A 21,198-nucleotide genomic window follows, 5' to 3' on the forward strand; every position below is an offset into this window, starting at 1 on the left:
ATTTATGGAGCTTACATTCTACTGAAGTGTACAAACAGCAGACAAAGGAGCAAGAAATTGCCCGTGTCATTAAGTGTTATGCAGAAAATAAAATGTGTTAGAGAATGACCTGGAGCTGCTTTAGATTGTATGAGAAGGACTGGCCTCTCTGAGGAGGCCTTACTGTTCTCTCTGGACATGTAACCTAAGACCTGAATGATGAGAAAAGAATGATACCACCAAAATCCAGGGCAAGATCATTTTAGAGTGAAAACCAGCCCAAAAGGCCATGTTTTGGGATGTGCTGGCATGTTTCAAGATCAGAAGGTAACCAAGGATGAATGGAATGTTGTAAACAAGGGAATACATGATAGGAAACAGGGTCAGAGAGGTGTGCAGATGCCACGCATGGAAGGTCTTCTGGTGAGGGGAGGAAGCGGGATGTCATTCTAAGTGAAATGGGAAGCCAAGAGAGGTGCTGAAACACATTCAGGGCTTCCCAGGTGGTGCTAGTGGTAAAGAACCTGACTGCCAATGCAAGAGAAACCCAGGTTCAACCCTGGGTCACGAAGATCTTCTGGAGGAGGGCATAGCTACCCACTCCAGTATTCTTGGTCTGGGAAATCCCATGGACAGAGGAGCTATAATCCACAGTGTCACAAAGAATCAGACACAGTTTAGTGACTGAACAATGACAACAAAGACATAATATAATAATACTCTTTTAAAAAGATCTCTCTGGTGAGTGAATAATGGGTTACAGAAATAGAAAGGCCAGTCAGGAGCTCTTGATCTAGATTAGATGAGAGGTGAAGATGTGCTGGATTAGGAGAGTGTCATCAGAGATGAAGCAAAGTAGACAAACTTAGGTATGGTTGGAAGGTATTGTTAACAATTACATCAGGGAAAGGGAAAATTCAGATTTCTGACTTGAGTGACTGGACAGATGCTGATGCCATTCCATGAGATGAGGAAGCTTAGGAGATATTTGAGAAGGAAGTTTTAAACACCTATTTTTTTTAGACATCTAACTGAAAATGTTGGAGTTATTTCTCCACTGATCTCCAGTAGCATGTTGGGCACCTACCAACCTGGGGAGTTCCTCTTTCAGTATCCTATCATTTTGCCTTTTCATACTGTTCATGGGGTTCTCAAGGCAAGAATACTGAAGTGGTTTGCCATTCCCTTCTCCAGTGGACCACATTCTGTCAGACCTCTCCACCATGACCCGCCCATATTGGGTTGCCCCACGGGCATGGCTTAATTTCATTGAGTTAGACAAGGCTGTGGTCCTAGTGTGATTAGATTGACTAGTTTTCTGTGAGTATGGTTTCAGTGTGTCTGCCCTCTGATGCCCTCTTGCAACACCTACCACCTTACTTGGGTTTCTCTTACCTTGGGCATGGGGTATTTCTTCACGGCTGCTCCAGCAAAGCGCAGCCACTGCTCCTTATCTTGGACGAGGGGTATCTCCTCACTGCCACCCCTCCTGGCCTTCAACATGGGATAGCTCCTCTAGGCCCTCCTGCGCCCGTGTAGCCACTGCTTCTTGGACATCGGGTTGCTCCTCCCAGCCACCGCCCCTGGCCTCGGGTGCCAGGGAGGCCTGGCATGCTGCGATTCATGGGGTCGCAAAGAGTCGAACACGACTGAGTGACTGAACTGAACTGAACTGAAAATGTCAACAGAGAATTTGAATGTACAGCTCTTGTGTTTAGGAGTGGAGATAAATTTGAGTGTCAACAGCTTATATATGATATATAAAACCCTAAGACTAGATAAGAGCACTAGAGGAGAGAGTATAGATACAGAAAAAAAGAAATGTCTGTGCAGAGATACAAGGAATGTCATTATTTAGCCATCAAGCTGACTTGTGGTGGTAACAACCTCTAAGATGGCTCATCTCCTGGTATCCTCATGTCCTGGTATCCATGCCCTTGGGCAGTGACTCCAACACTCCACCAACAACAAATCAGGGTTAGTGTGTGTGACCAATAGAACACTGTAGAAGTAACGGTGCAAGACTTTCAAGGTTTGGTCATATAAAGCATTGCAGCATCTCTTTGCTTATTCAAAGGAAAGTCAGTTACCATGTTGTGAGGATACTCAAGAAGCACCATAGAGAAGCCATATGAGTGAGTCCGTCCAAGTTAAGCCTTCAGATGACTGCAGACCCTGCTGACAAATTGATTGCAACTACATGATACCCCAAGTCACCTCCAAATTCCTGACCCACAAAAACTGAGAAAGATAATCAGGAATTACCATTTTAAGCCATTAAGTTTTGAGGTGATTTATTAAGCAGAACTATTACAATATTAGTAGGTAGCAAGCAAAGAAGACCAAGGGGAAAAGTCAACGTATTAGAAAGAAAATCAGAAAATAAAAGGATGAAGTGGAGGGAGAGTTATAGGTTGAAAGGGAGAGAGTATGTGAGACAATCATTTTGGAGTATGTAAAAATGAATGGACTAGAAAGTTCAGTAAGATTGATGGGTAGCATTGGGTTGTCATTTGAGATTTATATTCCTTAATCTGCAAGTTATGTGTTTTTTTTTTCCTTGAATATTTAGTTGTTTGGATCTAGCAGAATAGGTAGGAAAACAGGGTAAGTAAAGTTGTGGTTTTGCCCGATGAATATGAAGAAAGGAGAGAGCAAGAAGGAAGTTAATGTTAAATGACAGGAACTCTGAAGACGGCCCGTAGGTTCTAACATGACCAAGAAAGGGAGCAACGATGGGGATACTGACTGGGAGTTAAATGCAGTAGGATGTGAAACTTGGTGATCCTGGTGGAAAGGAAGAAATGCTAGAGAGGAAACATCAGAGGAAGTAAGCTGGAAGGGAAGAAGGCACTTTGCCTAAAATTCAGATTTTAGATACACTATAGTCATTGATGAAGTTAAACATATGGAAGTAAAAATTACTTTAAAAAATAATATCTCACATTTATCAGTCATATACTATGTTTCAAACATTGTTTTAAGAACTTTTCATTTATTATCATGCTTCTCATAAGAAACTTCATTTTCCTGACAGGAAGCTGAAGCACAGACATTAAGCGGCATATCAGAACTCATGCAAGTAGGAGCACTGGAATGCAAACTCAGGCAATATTAGACTCCAGAGCATACATTTTTAACCAGCCTGCCACAATAACTACATGTGTGGGCAACCAATGACAGCAACAAAAAGAATTATTGTGGGGTGCTTCTCTTTTTGAAGGAAGATGGAGCAGAGGTAATATGATGCCAGTATAGGATGTCCAGTTCATTTCTACCAACTATAGCGTATTACTGGAGAGAAAAAATTATGGCCTTTACTCAAGAGGACTGCAGTGTCATCAGAGGAAATTTAGGTTTCACTTGGTCAAAGCAGGTGAAAAGAATGTGGAATGGAGAAGCTGGCTAAAGACAGTAGTGGGGTGCACAGTGGACGTGTTTGGGATGGCATGAAAAGGAGGGGATATCCAGAATACGGTGAGAATATAAGCATTAATGCATAAGCTGGGAGTTCTGGTCTTCTGATAGCAGTGAGGAAAAACAAGAAAATGAGAAGCAGGAAACGAATTGGTCCTCTCATTCTATTCGAACCAGAGGGCCTGAGCCACAGGGCAGCTCTTCTCACTTGCAGTTCCCAGTGGTATGGTGGCCCAGAGAATCATGAAGGCCTTCTGCTGATCATACCTTTTGGACCTTGACAAAATAAAATTTGTCAGTTTATTGTATGTTATTCTTGCATGAAGACATTGAGAGGGGCTAGAGCTTTAGGAGGAAATTTTTGGATTTTGAGACTCTTATCATTTCACTGTAACCTGGGAAATAAGTTCATACTTTGAGCCATTTATTGATAATTAAGGACAGGCATGTAGACCAATGGAACAAAATAATGAGCTCAGAAATAAACCCACACACCTACAGCCAATTAATCTGTGACAAAGGAGGCAAAAAAATACAGTAGAAAAAAGTCTCTTCAATAAGTTGTGCTGGGAAAACTGGACAACCACATGTAAAAGAACGAAATCAGAACATTCTCTAACACCATGTACAAAACTAAACTCAAAATTAATTAGAGAGCGAAATGTAAGACCAGAAACCATCAATCTCCTAAAAGAGAACATAGGCAGAGCGTTCTTTGACATAAATTGTGGCAATATTTTTTTGAATCTGTCTCCTAAGGCAAAAGAAATGAAAGAAAAATAAACAAATGGGACCTAATTAAACTGAAAGGAAACCACCAACAAAATGAAAAGACCACAGAAGGAACTGAAGAAAATATTTGCAAATGATATGATGGATATGTGGTTAATATTCAACATATACAAACAGCTCATGCAACACAATATCAAAAAATAATAAAAACAAACAACCCAATCCAGAAAAAAAAAAAAAGAAAAAAAGAAACAGGCAGAAGACCTGAATAAACATTTTTCCAAAGAAGATATACAGATGGCCAACCAGCATGTGAAAAGATTCTCAACGTCATTAATCACTAGGGAAATGCAAGTCAAAACAAAATGAGAAGTCACCTCACATCAGTCAGAATGACTAGCATCAAAATGTCTACAAGAGGGATTGGGGGCAGGAGGAGAAGGGGATGACAGAGGATGAGATGGCTGGATGGCATCACTGACTCGATGGATGTGAGTCTGAGTGAACTCCAGGAGATGGTGATGGACAGGGAGGCCTGCTGTGATTCATGGGGTCGCAAAGTGTCAGACACGACTGAGCGACTGAACTGAACTGAATAAATGCTTGTGAGGATGCTTAGAAAAGGGAACCCTTGTACTCTGTTAGTGGGAATGTGAATTAGTGCAGCTAGTATAGGAAATGATATGGAGGATTTCCTAAAAATTAAAAATAGACCTACCACACAACCCAGCAATTCCATTCTTGGGTATATATCTAGAAAAATGCAAACACCAATTTAAAAAGATACATGCACCTCAGTATTCAGAGCAGCAGTATCAACAATAGCCAAAATATAGAAGCAACCCAAGTGTCCATCAGCAGATGGATGGATAAAGAAAGTGTGGTGTATGTGCAACAGAATATTATTCAGCCAAAACAAGAATAAAATTCTGTCCTTTGCAACAATGTGAATGGAAATAGAGGATATTATGCTTAGTGAAATAAATCAGAGAGAGAAAGACAAATACTGTATGATATTACTTATATGTATTATCTAAAAAATAGCACAAGTGAATGTCTATAGCAAAACAGAAACAGACACATAGATATAGAAAACAAACTAACCATTACTTTGTTGGGGAGAGGTGGGAGCAAGTTAGGGCTATGGGATTAAGAGATACAAAATACTGTATATAAAATGATGAGCAACCAAGATATATTGTACAGTACAGGGAATTATTTATCTTCAATAACTTTTAATGGACAGCAACGATAAAAATACTGAATCATAATGCCATGCACCTGAAATTAATATGGTAAATCAACTATACTTCATTTTAAATGAGGCTTCCCTGGTGGCTCAGTGGTAAAGAATCCACCTGCTAATGCAGGAGACATGAGTTTAGTCCCTGATCTGGAAAGATCCTACTTGCCACAGAACAGCTAGCCCATTGAGCTTGTGCTCTAGAGCCCGGGAGCCACAAATACTGATCCCATGTGCTGCAACTACTGAAGTCCACACCCTAGAGCCTGTGCGCCACAACAAAAGAAGCCATGGCAATGAAAAGCCCACACATTGCAAATAGAGAGTAGCCCTCAGTCTCCATAACTAGAGAAAAGTCCAACCAACAGTGAAGATCCAGTACACCCAAAATAAATACAAATTTACATTATTTAAAATAAATAAATAAATAGACATACTAGATCATATTTGCCTTTTCCTCTTATTTATATTAAATAAAGTGAGCCTGCCTCACTTTTTTCCCCAAGAAATTAAAGATTCCCTAGCACATTACCATGACCAATTACAGAGAAGCACTGCTTTCGCATGTCGCTATGAACACCTGCATAGACATGCATCACCTTTGAAAAGTTTCAGCCAAGAGCCCATAAAAATAATTATGACCTTGCCAAAATAAAAGAATCTATCCCCCAGAAATGTTACACACAGTGTTGTTTTACTGAGGAACAGAACAATTCTACAAAAAAAAACCCACCAGATATAATGATCAGGGCCCAGGTTTTCTTTCTATCAGGGAACAGGCTATCACTTTACAGTCCTTCAAAAACATATGGGCTTCTTAGAGATGGAGGGTGATATTTCATATTTCACTTAAAGGTGAGTAAGGTCCTTTTGAAAAATGCTGAACTCAAAGGCCCTGGACAGTAGAATCCCACATGATGATAACATGGGAAAGAGGAGGTCAAATGATCAGTGCCCAACAAGTTCAAAATGTGGGCTAAAGCCACTCAGGGCCCACAGAATGAGAAGAAAATTAGACCAGACAAAAGTGCTCTCTACCAAATGTTTCTAGCTGTCTAAGGAGATACGGGGGATGGGAGTGGGCAACCTCCAGAACCTGGAGCAGCCTACAGGATGGAATCTTCCCAGGTGGCTCAGTAATAAAGGACCCACCCGCCAAAGCAGAAGAGGCAGGAGATTCAAGTCTGACTAGACATGACTTACCAACCAACAAATCCCCTCAATCTTACAACCACTCCATGAGGCCGTGATTCCATTTCTGGAGTAAGAAAATAACTTGTTCATACTACTTCTCAGTAATAAAGCTTAGACTTGGCCCTAGAACTTCTGCCCTAGAGGCTAGCTATGTACCTAACCACTAAGCTACACTGTTGTTTAGTTGTTGTGTCTGACCCTTTTGTGACCCCATGAACTGTAGCCCCACCAGGCACCTCTGTCCATGGGATTTCCCAGGCAAGAATCCTGGAGTGGGTTACCAATTCCTTCTCCTAGGAATCTTCCTGACCAAAGGATCAAATCCACACCGCCTTCATTAGCAGGAGGATTCTTTACCACTAAGCCATCTGGGAAGCCCAAGCTATGCTACTCCATCGTTATTAAAGATAAACAAGAAAGGAAGTGCTAGAACCACTTTTCAAAAATAAGTACACCAGAACAACCTTTCAAGTCATGAAGCAATTTTTCCTTATGTGAAAACTAAACTGTTTCTTACTATCCAAGCCCTAAAGAGATTTGATACTAAAGGCCTTGTATATAATCTTGATCAAAGTGAATTCTTGACAATTTATAACCATAATCTGATGGGGATATGCACCTGCTACATCACTTAAGAAGATAATCAACATTAAAACAGCTTCCTAACAATCAGGCCAGTAAAATATATCTTACATGTGTCTATTTTCTTTGCCAAGTAAATAAGCAATCATCTGTTCAAGCACAAAGTTTACCAGCTGTCTGGATGCAGCAAGCATGAGTTAAATTCCAAGCCAAATCACATAATTAGTTGGGCTTTATATATCAATCAGGTACACAAGAATAATCCAGATGGAAGTACATTTAATAAATAGCCTGTATTTTAATTTTCACAGATAAAATACATTCTCTATTCTTTTTCCCCCATTCTGCAAGGGAATTCAGACGTACCTTTATCAACATAAACTAGCTGCCATTTCACTATTATAATAACAATATCAAAAACTGGATAAAACAAACTCTGAAAATGAGGCTATGAATGATGTGTGTTTGTAATGATAAGTAAACAAGACATTACTACCAAAGTGTTCATTTTACTTCCAATTATCAGTTTTGTGAGAATATATTTCTTCTCTTCCAACCAAGGTCTCAAATGTCTCTGGCAGGTAGACAGCTCTCATTTTACCCAAGTATATCCAGCTCTAAGTGTTCAGAAATGGCAAAATTAATTAGAAGCTAGAAATAAAATTATAAAAAGCATGAAATAATAAGAAAGTTCCCATTCATTTTTATATTCTTCAGAGGAAAATGAACATTTTAAGAGATCATCAATGTTGGGTTTTCATAGATATACAGGATTCAACTATGGCAAAAATCTCAGAACCATGGCTTTGGCATTCTCAACAATTATCATTGTCAGTTTATTAAAAAGCAGCAGTTTTTATAAAGCAACTGGACTATTTTTAACCTTCACATTCAAGTCCTTCTGACTTCATCACTTTTTGCCACATAGGAATCTAACTCAAAGATGTCCATGCCACTGTACTTGCCTCAGACAGGCGTCCCCTTGGCATCTCTCACATCTTCCTCCCTGACGGAGTTCCTGCCTCCATCCCCCACTTCATCCTGCTTACCACACAAGTCCTGAGCTGTCACACACATCCGTTTCCAGTTCACACCTCTCGTGCTACTTGTGCCGAGACTTTCCACCGTTTCTGCAGCTCACTATCTGTCAGGATGCCACCCCAGCTTCCACATGGATAAGATGCTCCATCCAGTTGTCCCATGGCACCTTGTGCCTTTATCTATCATTATGCTTTACATTTACATGACTCTCCCACTAGAGTGTAGACAGACATCTAACCTATGCTGGGTTAGACACTCTCTTTAATGAGAATCTGGAGTCAGGACAATATAATTCTAGTTCGTCTGTTCTCAAGACAAATGGAGAGATTGTGCAAACAATCTTTGAAGAGAGAGGGGGGAAAGGAAGACAACATGGACAAAAAGCAAAAGGAAAGTAGCAAATTCCTGACAAGGTGAAAAATTAATCAATTTAACTTACCATTGCTAATGTCCAGAAACCATAATCACATATGCAACTTTGGGTTCGGTGAGATTCTCATGTATCCTTTCAATAAAACTTTCATTTTTAAAAAACAGTTTTGAAAGTGTTTTTGTTTCTAACAAGCAAATTATTCCTAAGACACATACAACAAGTGATGAATGTGTATATACTAACTAAATGAACCAATGACTGCCTTAATTTATTAGAACAGAACAAAGATTTCCTGCAGCTTCCCTGGTAGCTCAGCAGGTAAGGAATCTGCTTACAATGCAGGACACCCTGGTTCAATTCCTGGGTCAGGAAGATCCCCTGGAGAATGGGTAGCCTACCCACTCCAGTATTCATGGGCTTCCCTAGTGGCTCAGGTGGTAAAGAATCAGCCTGAAATGCAGGAGACCCAGGTTCGATCCCTGGGTTGGGAAGATCCCCTAGAGGAGGGCATGGCAACCCACTCCAGTATTCTAGCTTGGAGAACCCCCTTGGACAAAGGAGCCTGGTGGGCTAGAGTCCATGGGGTCACAAAGAGTTGGACATGACTGAGCAACTAAGCACAGCAAAGCATAGATTCCCTCTCGGCCACCAACACACAGTAGAACCTCCAGTTTTGCACCCAACTTTGCAAGAATAGCAATTTTTAAAAGAAGAAATATGATAGTACAGTTTTATAAGATTTTGGATATAGAAGGATCATAGAAGATACTCAAAATCTTAACTTCCTCCAATTATCACTATTTTAAAGATGAGAAAATGGAGGCCCAGAGGGGTGAGAAAGTTGCCTACAGTCATAAAGCAAGTCAGAATCACCATAGAGTTCATTATACCTTTGACTCAAGGACGACCAAGAAAACACCTGTGATGTGACGTGAGCTTTCAGAAGAACAAAAACAGATGGTGGTTTTATATTCTGAAGATTTTTCAAGAAAAGCAATGATAAGGGAACAGGTTTTAAGACATCCTATTCACTTAGTCTTTAACCATGATAACACCTTATTGAAAAGATTAAAGAAAGACCAGGAGACTTATCATCTCAGCTGTAAATTAGGTGATTTAATGAATAATCATTGGAGACATGAAAGACAACTTCTCATTTTCTTTGCATAAAAGTCAAAATTACAGTTATCAATTTAAATAAGTAACCATTTTAACCAATAATATATATGTCTTATATTTGAAGTATATATCATAATTCTTTTCACAATCACAAAACATTACTTCAAGCTGAATGCAAAGTATAAAAGAAAAATCTTTTGAGAAAGACTTAACTCACAGCCACAGAAAGCTCTGTCAATCAATAACTAAAATGCATGGGAAAGGTCAGTTTTCATTCCAATTCCAAAGAAAGGCAATGCAAAAGAATGCTCAAACGACCCCACAATTGCACTCATCTCACATGCTAGTAAACTAATGCTCAAAATTCTCCAAGCCAGGCTTCAGCAATACGTGAACCATGAACTCCCTGATGTTCAAGCTGGTTTTAGAAAAGGCAGAGGAACCAGAGATCAAATTGCCAACATCTGCTGGATCATGAAAAAGCAAGAGAGTTCCAGAAAAACATCTGTTTCTGCTTTATTGACTATGCCAAAGGCTTTGACTGTGTGGATCACAATAAACTGGAAAATTCTGAAAGAGATGGGAATACCAGACCACCTAACTTGCCTCTTGAGAAATCTGTATGCAGGTCAGGAAGCAACAGTTAGAACTGGACATGGAACAACAGACTGGTTCCAAATAGGAAAAGGAGTATGTCAAGGCTGTATATTGTCACCCTGCTTATTTAACTTTTATGCAGAGTACATCATGAGAAACGCTGGACTGGAAGAAACACAAGCTGGAATCAAGATTGCCGGGAGAAATATCAATAACCTCAGATATGCAGATGACACCACCCTTATGGCAGAAAGTGAACAGGAGCTAAAAAGCCTCTTGATGAAAGTGAAAGAGGAGAGTGAAAAAGTTGGCTTAAAGCTCAACATTCAGAAAATGAAGATCATGGCTTCCGGTCCCATCACTTCATGGGAAACAGATGGGGAAACAGTGTCAGACTTTATCTTTTTGGGCTCCAAAATCACTGCAGATGGTGACTGCAGCCATGAAATTAAAACACGCTTACTACTTGGAAGAAAAGTTATGACCAACCCAGATAGCATATTCAAAAGCAGAGACATTACTTTGCCGACTAAGGTCCGTCTAGTCAAGGCTATGGTTTTTCCTGTGGTCATGTATGGATGTGAGAGTTGGACTGTGAAGAAGGCTGAGTGCCGAAGAATTGATGCATTTGAAGTGTGGTGTTGGAGAAGACTCTTGAGAGTCCCTTGGACTGCAAGCAGATCCAACCAGTCCATTCTGAAGGAGATCAACCCTGGGATTTCTTTGGAAGGAATGATGCTAAAGCTGAAACTCCAGTACTTTGGCCACCTCATGCGAAGAGTTGACTCATTGGAAAAGACTTTGATGCTGGGAGGGATTGGGGGCAGGAGAAGAAAGGGACAACAGAGGATGAGATGGCTGGATGGCATCACGGACTTAATGGACGTGAGTCTGAGTGAGCTCCGGAAGATGGTGATGAACAGGGAGGCCTGCTGTGCTGCGATTCATGGGGTTGCAAAGAGTCGGACACGACTGAGCGACTGAACTGACTGACTGAACTGATTCACTAGGTGCAGAGGAACGCCAGACCTTAACCTCAACATTATCTTCTCACCCAATTCTGGATGGTTATTTGAATTTGTTTTCTTTCTTTCTCAAGTTATGATAGATTAGTTGCCTGCATAATCTAGAAAGTCAGATTTGTTTCCTTTTAATACTTTGGCAATTCTTTTGGAGAGTAAATCTTTAAAGGCAAGTCTTTAATGTCAGTCTCCTCATAAGGACTGCTGCTTAGAATAATTTCAAAATTAATATACATTTTCTAGCTTATATATGTGATTACCATGATTTGTATAATGCAAACTATTCATGTTTATAAAGTTTACATACAAAAAAAACATAGCTTCCTATATAAAAATAAAGTTGATTCATCTAGAAATTGGTAACTATGTCTCTGTTTATTTCTTATACTTCAAGTTAATGACTTGTTTATTTAACCAATGGTGTTTTATTCAGCAGAGACCCTAAAGGATATTTTTCTTGACTATTGTTAGTTACAGAAAAATAACGAATAAACACTAACCGTTCTTTTCAATACTTTATTAATATAATGAGGCATTAATCAGTTAAATAAATACACCCTTTGTTTAGGAATGACTGTTAACCCAGGCATTCTCTAAGCATCCCAAACACTGATGAACTTTACAACATTATCCCAGAATACTTTTATTTTTTATTTCCTTATACTCTGTTTTTTTTCCCCTTTCAAATACTATAAGATCATAAAAAAAGAAAATTTAACTTAATAGGTCAAATGAAGATGATCCCATTTCCCCTAATGTACCAACAGAGAATGCGGGAACATTGTAGAAAGAATGTAGTTCTCAATAATAATTCAACATTGATTTGGTATAAAATAAACATGGGAAAATCTGAGCTCTACCACTGATTAATTGTCTCTATGCATTGGATTGTTTTAAGCCTTTTCATGTATTATCTCACTTATTCCTCACAACAAATGAGGTAAGTACTAGCATTTTTGCTCTGCACACATGAGGACCCTGACACAAAGTTTAAGAAATTTGTTCAGCACTATGACCTCTTCTTTTCTTCCTGAGAACGAGAGATGATACTTCTGTGAAAGATGCCTTCCATGTTCCAGGAGGAAAGGAACAGTCATATCACCAGAGACAGGGAGTCAAGGCTGAGGGAAATCAATAGAAACTGACTTTGTTAAAATAACTCTTATCATCCTTCTTTGTCATTCATTGTTCAGTTGCCCAGTCGTGTCCAATTCTTTGCAATCCCATGGACTGTAGCGCTACATGCTTCCCTGTCCTTCACCATCTACTGGAATTTGCTCAAACTCACGTCCACTGAGTCAGTGATGCCATCCAACCATCTCATCCTCTGTCGTCCCCTTCTCCTCCTGCCTTCAATCTTCCCCAGCATCAGGGTCTTTTCTAATGAGTAGGCTCTTCACATCAGGGGGCCAAAGTATTGGAGTTTCAGGTTCAGCATCAGTCCTCCAGTGAACATTCAGGGTTAATTTCATTTATGATTGACTGGTTTGATCTCCTTGTTGTCCATGGGACTGTCAAGAGTCTTCTCCAGAACCACAGTTTGAAAGTACCTATTCTTTGGCTCTCAGCTTTCTTTATGGCCCAGCTCTCACATCTGTACATGACTACAGGGAGTGCTGGTAACGAGCACTACAATTTTAATAACAGGTCAGGGAAGGCTCATTATGAAGGTGATATTTGAGCAAAAGTCAAAGCAGGTAAGGGACCATACTTTGCAGATATTTTGGGGCAAAAGAAAATGGAAAGGGATGCTGATGGCATGTGCCCAGAAGTTTGAGAGCAATACGAATCAGGGCTGGGATGATGGGGAGGCGAGTTGTGCAAATGCAGGGTTACATTCTATCTTCCTTCTAAATGTTTATATTTTGTGTATCATGATCACACATATTTGTGTATCATGATTTTTGCATTAATTTTGATATTAAACTAAAATACTATTTAAAAAGATAAATTTGCCAAAGTTCATACCCCTGACAAATAGTGAGGCAGAACAGGAGCCCAGGCTTTTGGCATGAATCCACACTTTTCACCACTCTGTGTACTGAAAACTTCATATGCTTTGGTAATGGCTGTGTGTGTACTCAGTCATGTCTGACTCTTTGCAACCCTATGGACTATAGCTTGACTATAGCCTGGAATTTTCCAGGCAAGAATACTAGAGTGGGTTGCTCTTTTCTCCTCCAGGGGATCTTCCCAACCCAAGGTTTGAACCCAGGTCTCCTGCATCTCCAGCCTTGGCAGGTGGATTCTTTTACCACTGAGCCAATAGTAAAACTTAAATATATATGCAAAACAATTAGTATAGTTCCTGCCTATTAGTAAGTACCCAGTCAAGTATAACTATGGTGGTTACCATCACGGTTATTGGTTTATAATCATGATCATGAATTGTGATGCTAGTTGCTGAATTCTAAAGTATTCATTCTCAATTATTTTTGCATGTATAGTCCTATTTTTTGGCTGAAAATGTTGGCCTTCTCAATTCTTCATTAAAAAAAATGTTTCTAGCATGTATTTCTTGTATTCTTTCACAAGCATTCTACAGAATATAGATTATTCATGTGACCTATATTTATTATGTAACCTAGATTATTCATGTGTCCAAACATGTGACATGATTTTCAGGGGAAAAAAAATTGGAGCTTTTACCAAGAAATTTGGGATCTTAAGGATTTGCTACATAGTCTAGAATTATGTCCTCATGAAGGAACTATTACTAGATCTTCTGAGTTTGTACAACAGAACTATGATGAGACTGCTTTTATTATAACCACAATCTTTTGGCAGGTTACATTAGAAGAAAGTAGGGAGGAATAAAGGAAGACAGGGAGGGAAAAAGAGAAATGCTGATGTGTGTTTACAAAAGGCTGGAGAGATATTTGGTTATCTTGAAATCACAGCTCTTAACTAAAGGTAGAGAATTCTATATGGTGACTTTTTGATGGAAAAGCTTGAGACATGGAATATTCAACAAAGAAGATGTTATGACTGACTGAATTGCTTGTCAGTCAGAAATGCCTAGATTGTGTTATATTCTGTTTCAACATATGATCCTGGCCATTTATCTGAAGTTAGATACCTAAATTGATTAGTTTTAACTGAGAAAAAAAATAATTTATCTTCCATTGACTGAAATTCATATGGGTGATCAAAAATGGCCAATTAACATTAAACAAGATGAACCAAGGGCAGCAGTAGCTAGAACTACCCCATAAAGAAATTTTGCTACCAGGAAATTAAAGAAATTTTGTCTCTTTAGCAAATGATTTATGAAGGAGCTCTTAGTGAGTGCTAATTTCTGAATGAAGCCAAGAAACATTTTATTGAAAGAAACCATTTTATTACTGAGTTCAGTTCAAATACCAACACAGCTGCCAGTAAACTTTTAAAAGAATACATCAACATAATTTTTGTTTTACTACATATTCTAGGGACTCACAAGGCATAAATATATGTACATATATTTTTAATATAAATTTATTTATTTTAATTGGAGGCTAATTACTTTACAATAATTGGTAGTTGTTTTGCCATACATTGACATGAATCCACCACAGGTGTACATGTGTTCCCCATCCTGAACCGCCCTCCCACCTCCCTCCCCATCCCATCCCTCTGGGTCATCCCAGGGCACCAGCCCCAAGCACCTTGTCTCATGCATTGAACCTGGACTGGCGATTCATTTCACATATGATAATATACATGTTTCAATGCCATTCTCCAAAATCATCCCACCCTCACCCTCTCCCACAGAGTCCAAAAGACTGTTCTATACATCTGTGTCTCTTTTGCTGTTTCGCATATATTTTATTCTCTGTATTTCACCATAAAGGAATTTGAAAGTCCAGCTTGGGTTAAATCAACCAATCCAAAAAATAATAGAGGCAGGAGTCTTCAGAATAAAACCCTCTTCCTTAATGATAATCCCCAATGGAAAGTGGCTGATAATTTAGAAACTAGCAATACTAGTCTAATATAGTTTCTTCTACAAATTCTCCAGTGACTCCCCTCATCTCTGTTTCTCATATGCTCAAATGAAGATATCTGATCATGTTCCTAGTTAAGTAATTTCTTCCCTGCTAAAAGACATTTGCTTGGGCACCAGTATACCCAACTACTTCTCCAATGCCTTCACATACCCTAAGAATGCTACCTCAGGGTACTTGGTGTTAACAAAATCTATAGAGAGTTTATTGTGCTTAAAAATTAAAAAAATATTTTGTAAACAGTATAATAACATTTTTATGCAATTGGATAAAGACTGGAAAAGATCATAGCAGTATGAAATTATTAAATTCAAATACTAAGCTATATTATGAAGCATTTTTTAAATAACAAGTTACTTTAAAGCTACCAGGATTTGTTGAAATCCAATGGATGACAAATTCCTCTGCAGAAAACTGAGACCCACAAACTGTTTCACCTTTAGCATGATGTGGGAGAAAGAAATTATCACCATAAAGTAAGAAAAAAAAGTGAAATTTTAACAAATTCTGAAATGCTGAGTATGGGCTAACCTGTCAGACTATATCCCTGGGAGCCTCAGACTTAAGGAGGGTCTGTGTTCATTCACCAGCTTTTATCTGGGGGCCTCTATTGAGTGCTCATAAGACGGGACAGGGATGGTACCTGGCATAGGCCCCTTCACCGGAACACAAGCACTAAACCCCATCTTGTATGAAGCAAAACCTTGAAGACATGAGGAATGAGGCAGGAAACCCCCATGCACCTGCTCGTGGATGAAGGTATGCTGCTGGGGAAGGAGGGCTAGCGGGGAAGTGATCTGTAGCTGATGGGGGATGAGACAGCTGTTTGAGTCCAGGCCCTGAAACTGAGCCCAGGCCCCTAAAGCAGAGGCCTGCTACCACTGGGAGAGGGCAGGGCATGAGCCCTGACAGAAGGGCTCCCTGCAAGACACTGTCACTGGTAAAGGACAGACTATGGCTGTGTGGCAGGGGAAGGTGCAGGAAGTTGTAGTGAGGACAAAGGTCTGAAACAGTAAGACAGTTCCACACCCACAGTGTAGATGAACAAGGCCTTCTAAGAACTGAGGCTACAACAGAAGCAAGAAACTCTACCTGCCTTCATCATAAGCCTTCACCAATAACCACCAATAGCAGTCTGTTGCTGGGGAAGAACAAGGCCATGGGAAAATATCCACTTGTAGTTCAGGTCTCCTGGGCCTACTGAGAGCTAAGAGCAAATCAGGAAACCTGAAATAAAGGCCCTACAGTAATGAAGCCATGGGCTTCCCAGATGGTGCTAGCAGAAAAGAACCCACCTGCACATGCTGGAGATGTAAGAGATGTGGGTTCCATCCCTGGGTATGGAAGATCCCCTGAGGGAGGCCAGGGCAACCCATTCCAGTATTCTTGCCTAGAGAATCCCATGGACAGAGGAGCCCGGAGGGCTACAGTCCATAAGGTCACAAAGAGTCAGATATGACTGAAGTGACTTGGCACACATGCAATGAAAACCACTTGCTGAGCACAAAGTGGCAGCAGCCCACCATTGGAGGAATTTGGGGGGGGTGGAATACAGTGAGAGGGTTTCCCTGGTGACTCAATGGCAAAGAATCCACCTGCCACTGAACGAGAAACAGGTTATATCCCTGATCTGGGAAGATTCCCACAGACTGTGGAGCAAATAAGCCCGTGCACCACAATGATTGAGCCTGTGCCCTAGAGCCAAGGAACCACAACTCCTGAGCCCACATGCCACAACTACTGAAGACCATTCCCCCTAAAGAACGTGTTCCACAATAAGAAAAGATGAGAAGCCTGTGAGCCACAGCAAAGAATAGCCCCTGCTCACTACAACTAGAGAAAATCCCAGGCAGAAAAAAGACCAGCATGGCCAAAAATACATAAATAAAAATAGCTTTAAAAAAAAATAGTGAAACAAAGAGAACAGATTATCCAAAAGATATGAGGCAATACACATGTACTTGGAGTACCAGAAGGATAAAAGAGAAGTGGACAGAAAGATTATTGAAGATATACTTTTCAAAATTACTGAAAGACAAGCAACCACAGATTGAAGAAATTCAGAGAGCCCTAGCAGTACAAGTACCTAGAAAAACCCCACCTAGGCTCCTCATAGTCAAACTGCTGAAACCCAAAGATAAAGGAAAAGTTTTCACAGTAACCGGAGGAAAAAAACATTTTCTGGAGGCACAAAGATAGGAAGCCAGAACAGATTCACTGTCAGAAATAAAGCAAGCAGGAGACAGTTCAGTCACCTCTTCAAAGAACTGAAAAAAAAAAAAATCAACTCAGAATTCTGTGTCCAGTGAAAATACTTTTCAAAAAAGAGGCTGAAAGGTAGATTTTTCCAGAGAAACAAAAGCTGAGGAGAATTACTTGTCAGTGAAACTGTAGAACAAAAAATGTTTAGAGGAAGCTCTACAGGCAGAAGAAATCTGATACAAGATAGACAAAAAGAAACAAAGAACGTGGGAAAAGGGGAAAAAATGTGAGTAACTCTGACAGACATTTTTCTTGATTTTAATCTCTTTGAAAGGTAATTGTCTGAAGTGAAAATACCTGTCAGGCATATGTTTCATAGAATACATTGAAGTAAAATATATAAGAGTAGCATGCAGGATAGGATGGAGAAAATTAATAAATAATATGGTAAGATTCTTACACAATACAGGAAGTACCATAGTATTATTGGAAATGTACTGTCATAAGTTAGGGGCTTCCCTGGTGGCTCAGATGGTAAGGAATCTGCCTGCAATGTGGGAGACCCAGGTTCAATCCCCGGGTCAGTTAGATCCTCTGGAGAAGGGAATGCCTACCCATTCCAGTATTCTTGCCTGGAGAATTCCATGGACAGAGGAGCCTGGCAGGCTACAGTCATAAGCTAAAAATTTGTATTGAAACCACAGAACAACCAAATTAACTTAAAAGATGTATAACTAATAAACTAGTAGGAGAGATAAAATAGAATCATAAAAAATACTCAAAAGAAGGTGATAAAAGAAAAACAAAGGAAACAAGAACAAACAGCACACATAGAAAAGAACTAAAATTAGATTTTAAAAAAGGGCGAATTTAAATACAAATGCATCAATAATTAAATTAACAAGGCAATGGCACCCCACTCCAGTGTTCTTGCCTGGAGAATCCCAGGGACAGGGGAGCCTGGTGGGCTGCCATCTATGGGGTCGCACAGAGTCAGACACGACTGAAGCGACTTAGCAGCAGTAAACACTTCAGTTAAGGCAGACTGTTGGAGAGGATGAAGAAAGCTAGATCCAATTATACACTCTTTAAAGGAAAATTACTTAAAATATAAAGACATAGATATATAGATTTAAATGATGGGAAAACTATGTCATGCAAATGCTAATCAAAAGAAAGCTATATTAATATCACATTAATTGGATTTCTAGGGCTTCCTTGGTGGCTGACAGTAAAACAACCTGGTAAAGAACCTGCCTGCCTCTGACCCAGAGAAGGTGGTCTCCGCCTTCCGGAAGGTGTCCTCCGTGTTCGAGGAGGAAGCCTAGGTGAGGACAGCCATGCAGGACGCAGTAGATATTTTGATGAAGAAGGCCTTCAGCTCCTCCTCTTCTACTCCAGCGCCTTCCTTACCTGCTCCTCATCCACATGGGTCTACTCAAGAGTGAAGACAAGGCCATTGCCAACCTGTACTGCCCCCTGATGGTGCTGAACCACGTGGTGCAGCAGGACTACTTCCCCAGGGCCCTTGCCCCACTGCTGCTGGCATTCATGACCAAGCCCAACGGCACCCTGGAATCCGGCTCCTTTGCCAGCCACAATCGACTGCAGACGCTGTACAAGGTCTAGATGCCAAGCTGGCCTCTCCCCATCCCTCGCCTGGACCAGTGACTTGCTGTCCCCTCCCTGTGTTGCAGCCAGGTGTGTCCTGCCCTGCCTGGGGCTGCTAACTCACTGGCTGCTCTGCTTCCTGTCACCAGGCCTTGTCCCTTTGGCCACCCCTGCCCCTGCCATCCATCCCTGCTGTGTGATCCCTCAGCCTGAGGGGTCTGGACTGCTTCACCTGGGGCCACAGGGTTGGTGGCAGAGGGCAAGACTGGCACCCACACTTTGTGGACAAGAAGTGAAGCCAAGGAGCAGACACTAGGGTCTGGGGGCTGGACTTCCCTGGACGGTGCTGGTTCTGAACCCTTTGGGACCTCCTCTGGCTGCTAAGATGTCTGGGAGTGGCCTGGGAGCCATGCTGGAGGGGGCATCTGAGCAGGCCCAAACCTGTTCTCCAGCTGTGGGGGTAGGGACAGGGCCTGCTCATGCCTGAGGACCTGGGGCAGGGGCGAGGTAGGGGTTGGGCTGGGCTGGAGCACCCTGTGACACCCTGTGCTTCCCCCCTGTGCTCTGTGTGGTGTCTGGGCTGTGCCCAGGGCTTCACAAATAAAGTGTGGCAGCAGTGAACACTGAAAAAAAGAAAAAGAAAAAAAAACAGGAAACTGCCTGCCAATGCCAATGAAGGAGACAGGGACTGGATCCCTGTGTCTGGAAGATCCCCTGGAGAAGGAAACAGCAACCCACTCCAGTATTCTTGCCTGGGAAATCCCAAGGACAGAGGAGCCTAGCAGGCACAGTCAATGGGGTTGCAAAAGAGTTGGACATGACTTAGTGACTAAAAAACAACAACTGAATTTCTGAACAAGCAATATTACTGTTAAGGAGAAGGGGCATTCCATAATGATGAAAGGGTTAATTCATCAAGAAGACATAACAATCTTAAATGTGTATGCAGTTAATTGCAGAGTTCAAATGTACAATAATATAAATGATATACCATAATAGTTTTGTTAGTGAGTTTGGTTTGTATCAGGAACAAAGGCTGCACTGAAGTTAATTCTCCCTCAGTGCCCACCACCACCACCTTCCTGCTTCGCCAGCTTCAGTGATAATTGTCTGGATGTGACATCATAAGTTCTACAATGAAAGACTAAAATATTTCTATCTCCCAATAAACTAAAAACCTTTAGAGCAACATATGTCCTAAGACATCTTTAAATAAAGAAATTTCACATGCAAATAAATAAAAGGAAATAAGAAACTATAGTGACACAGAAGTTGAAAGGGGAAAATGACTTCAAAAATATTGTTAGATCCCTGTCATGTCATGACTTGTGCTCTGAATTAAGCATATTTACTTATTAATTAGGCTTAAGCTTTCATCAAGACACTTCAAAGTGAAGAGATTAGCATATTAAGCAAGCATGGTTTCACAACATCACTTTAACCAGTGGTTGTATATTCTGTGAAGTCTCAGTATTTAACTTCACACCTTGTTCATTCCATTATTTCATTTTTGACAGGTAGCAGCTGAATAAAGTCAAGAACTACTCATCTGAATTTAGTCAACAAGGAAAGGCATTTAAAATATAGGAAGGAGGAATAACAGGTAAACAACAGTTTTCATCAGAAAAAAAAGTTATTATTTATTAACTACATATGATTTAGTTACAGATTATTCTTTCTGTCTCTTACAAATCTCACTGTACTAGCTCATCAAATTTCTCTCTCATCAGTACAAGGCTGTTAATAATTATCTGAAATGCATTTGGTCTCTCATAGCATCACAGGTATGGAATAAAACCTTAACATTCCTGTAAAGGAGGTTAAATAATATGAAGAAAAATTATACAGTGTTTTCACTTCAGGGAAAAAGAAAAAAAAAAGCATGAGGTTTATGAGAATAAAGTAGTAAAAGGACACAAGAGTTTCACTAATGCAAAGGACTGAATATTTGTGTCCCATTAAAATGTATATGTTGATGCCTAGATCTCCAATGTGAGGGTATTTGGAGGCAGGACACTTAGTAGGTAATTAGGTCATAAGAGTGTATCACTTATGAATGGGATTAGTGCCCTTACAAGAGGCTGAACAGTTTCTCCCTTC

This window comes from Oryx dammah, unplaced genomic scaffold, assembly GCF_014754425.2.
Source record: "Oryx dammah isolate SB20612 unplaced genomic scaffold, SCBI_Odam_1.1 HiC_scaffold_29, whole genome shotgun sequence".
NCBI classification, from domain to species: domain Eukaryota; kingdom Metazoa; phylum Chordata; class Mammalia; order Artiodactyla; family Bovidae; genus Oryx; species Oryx dammah.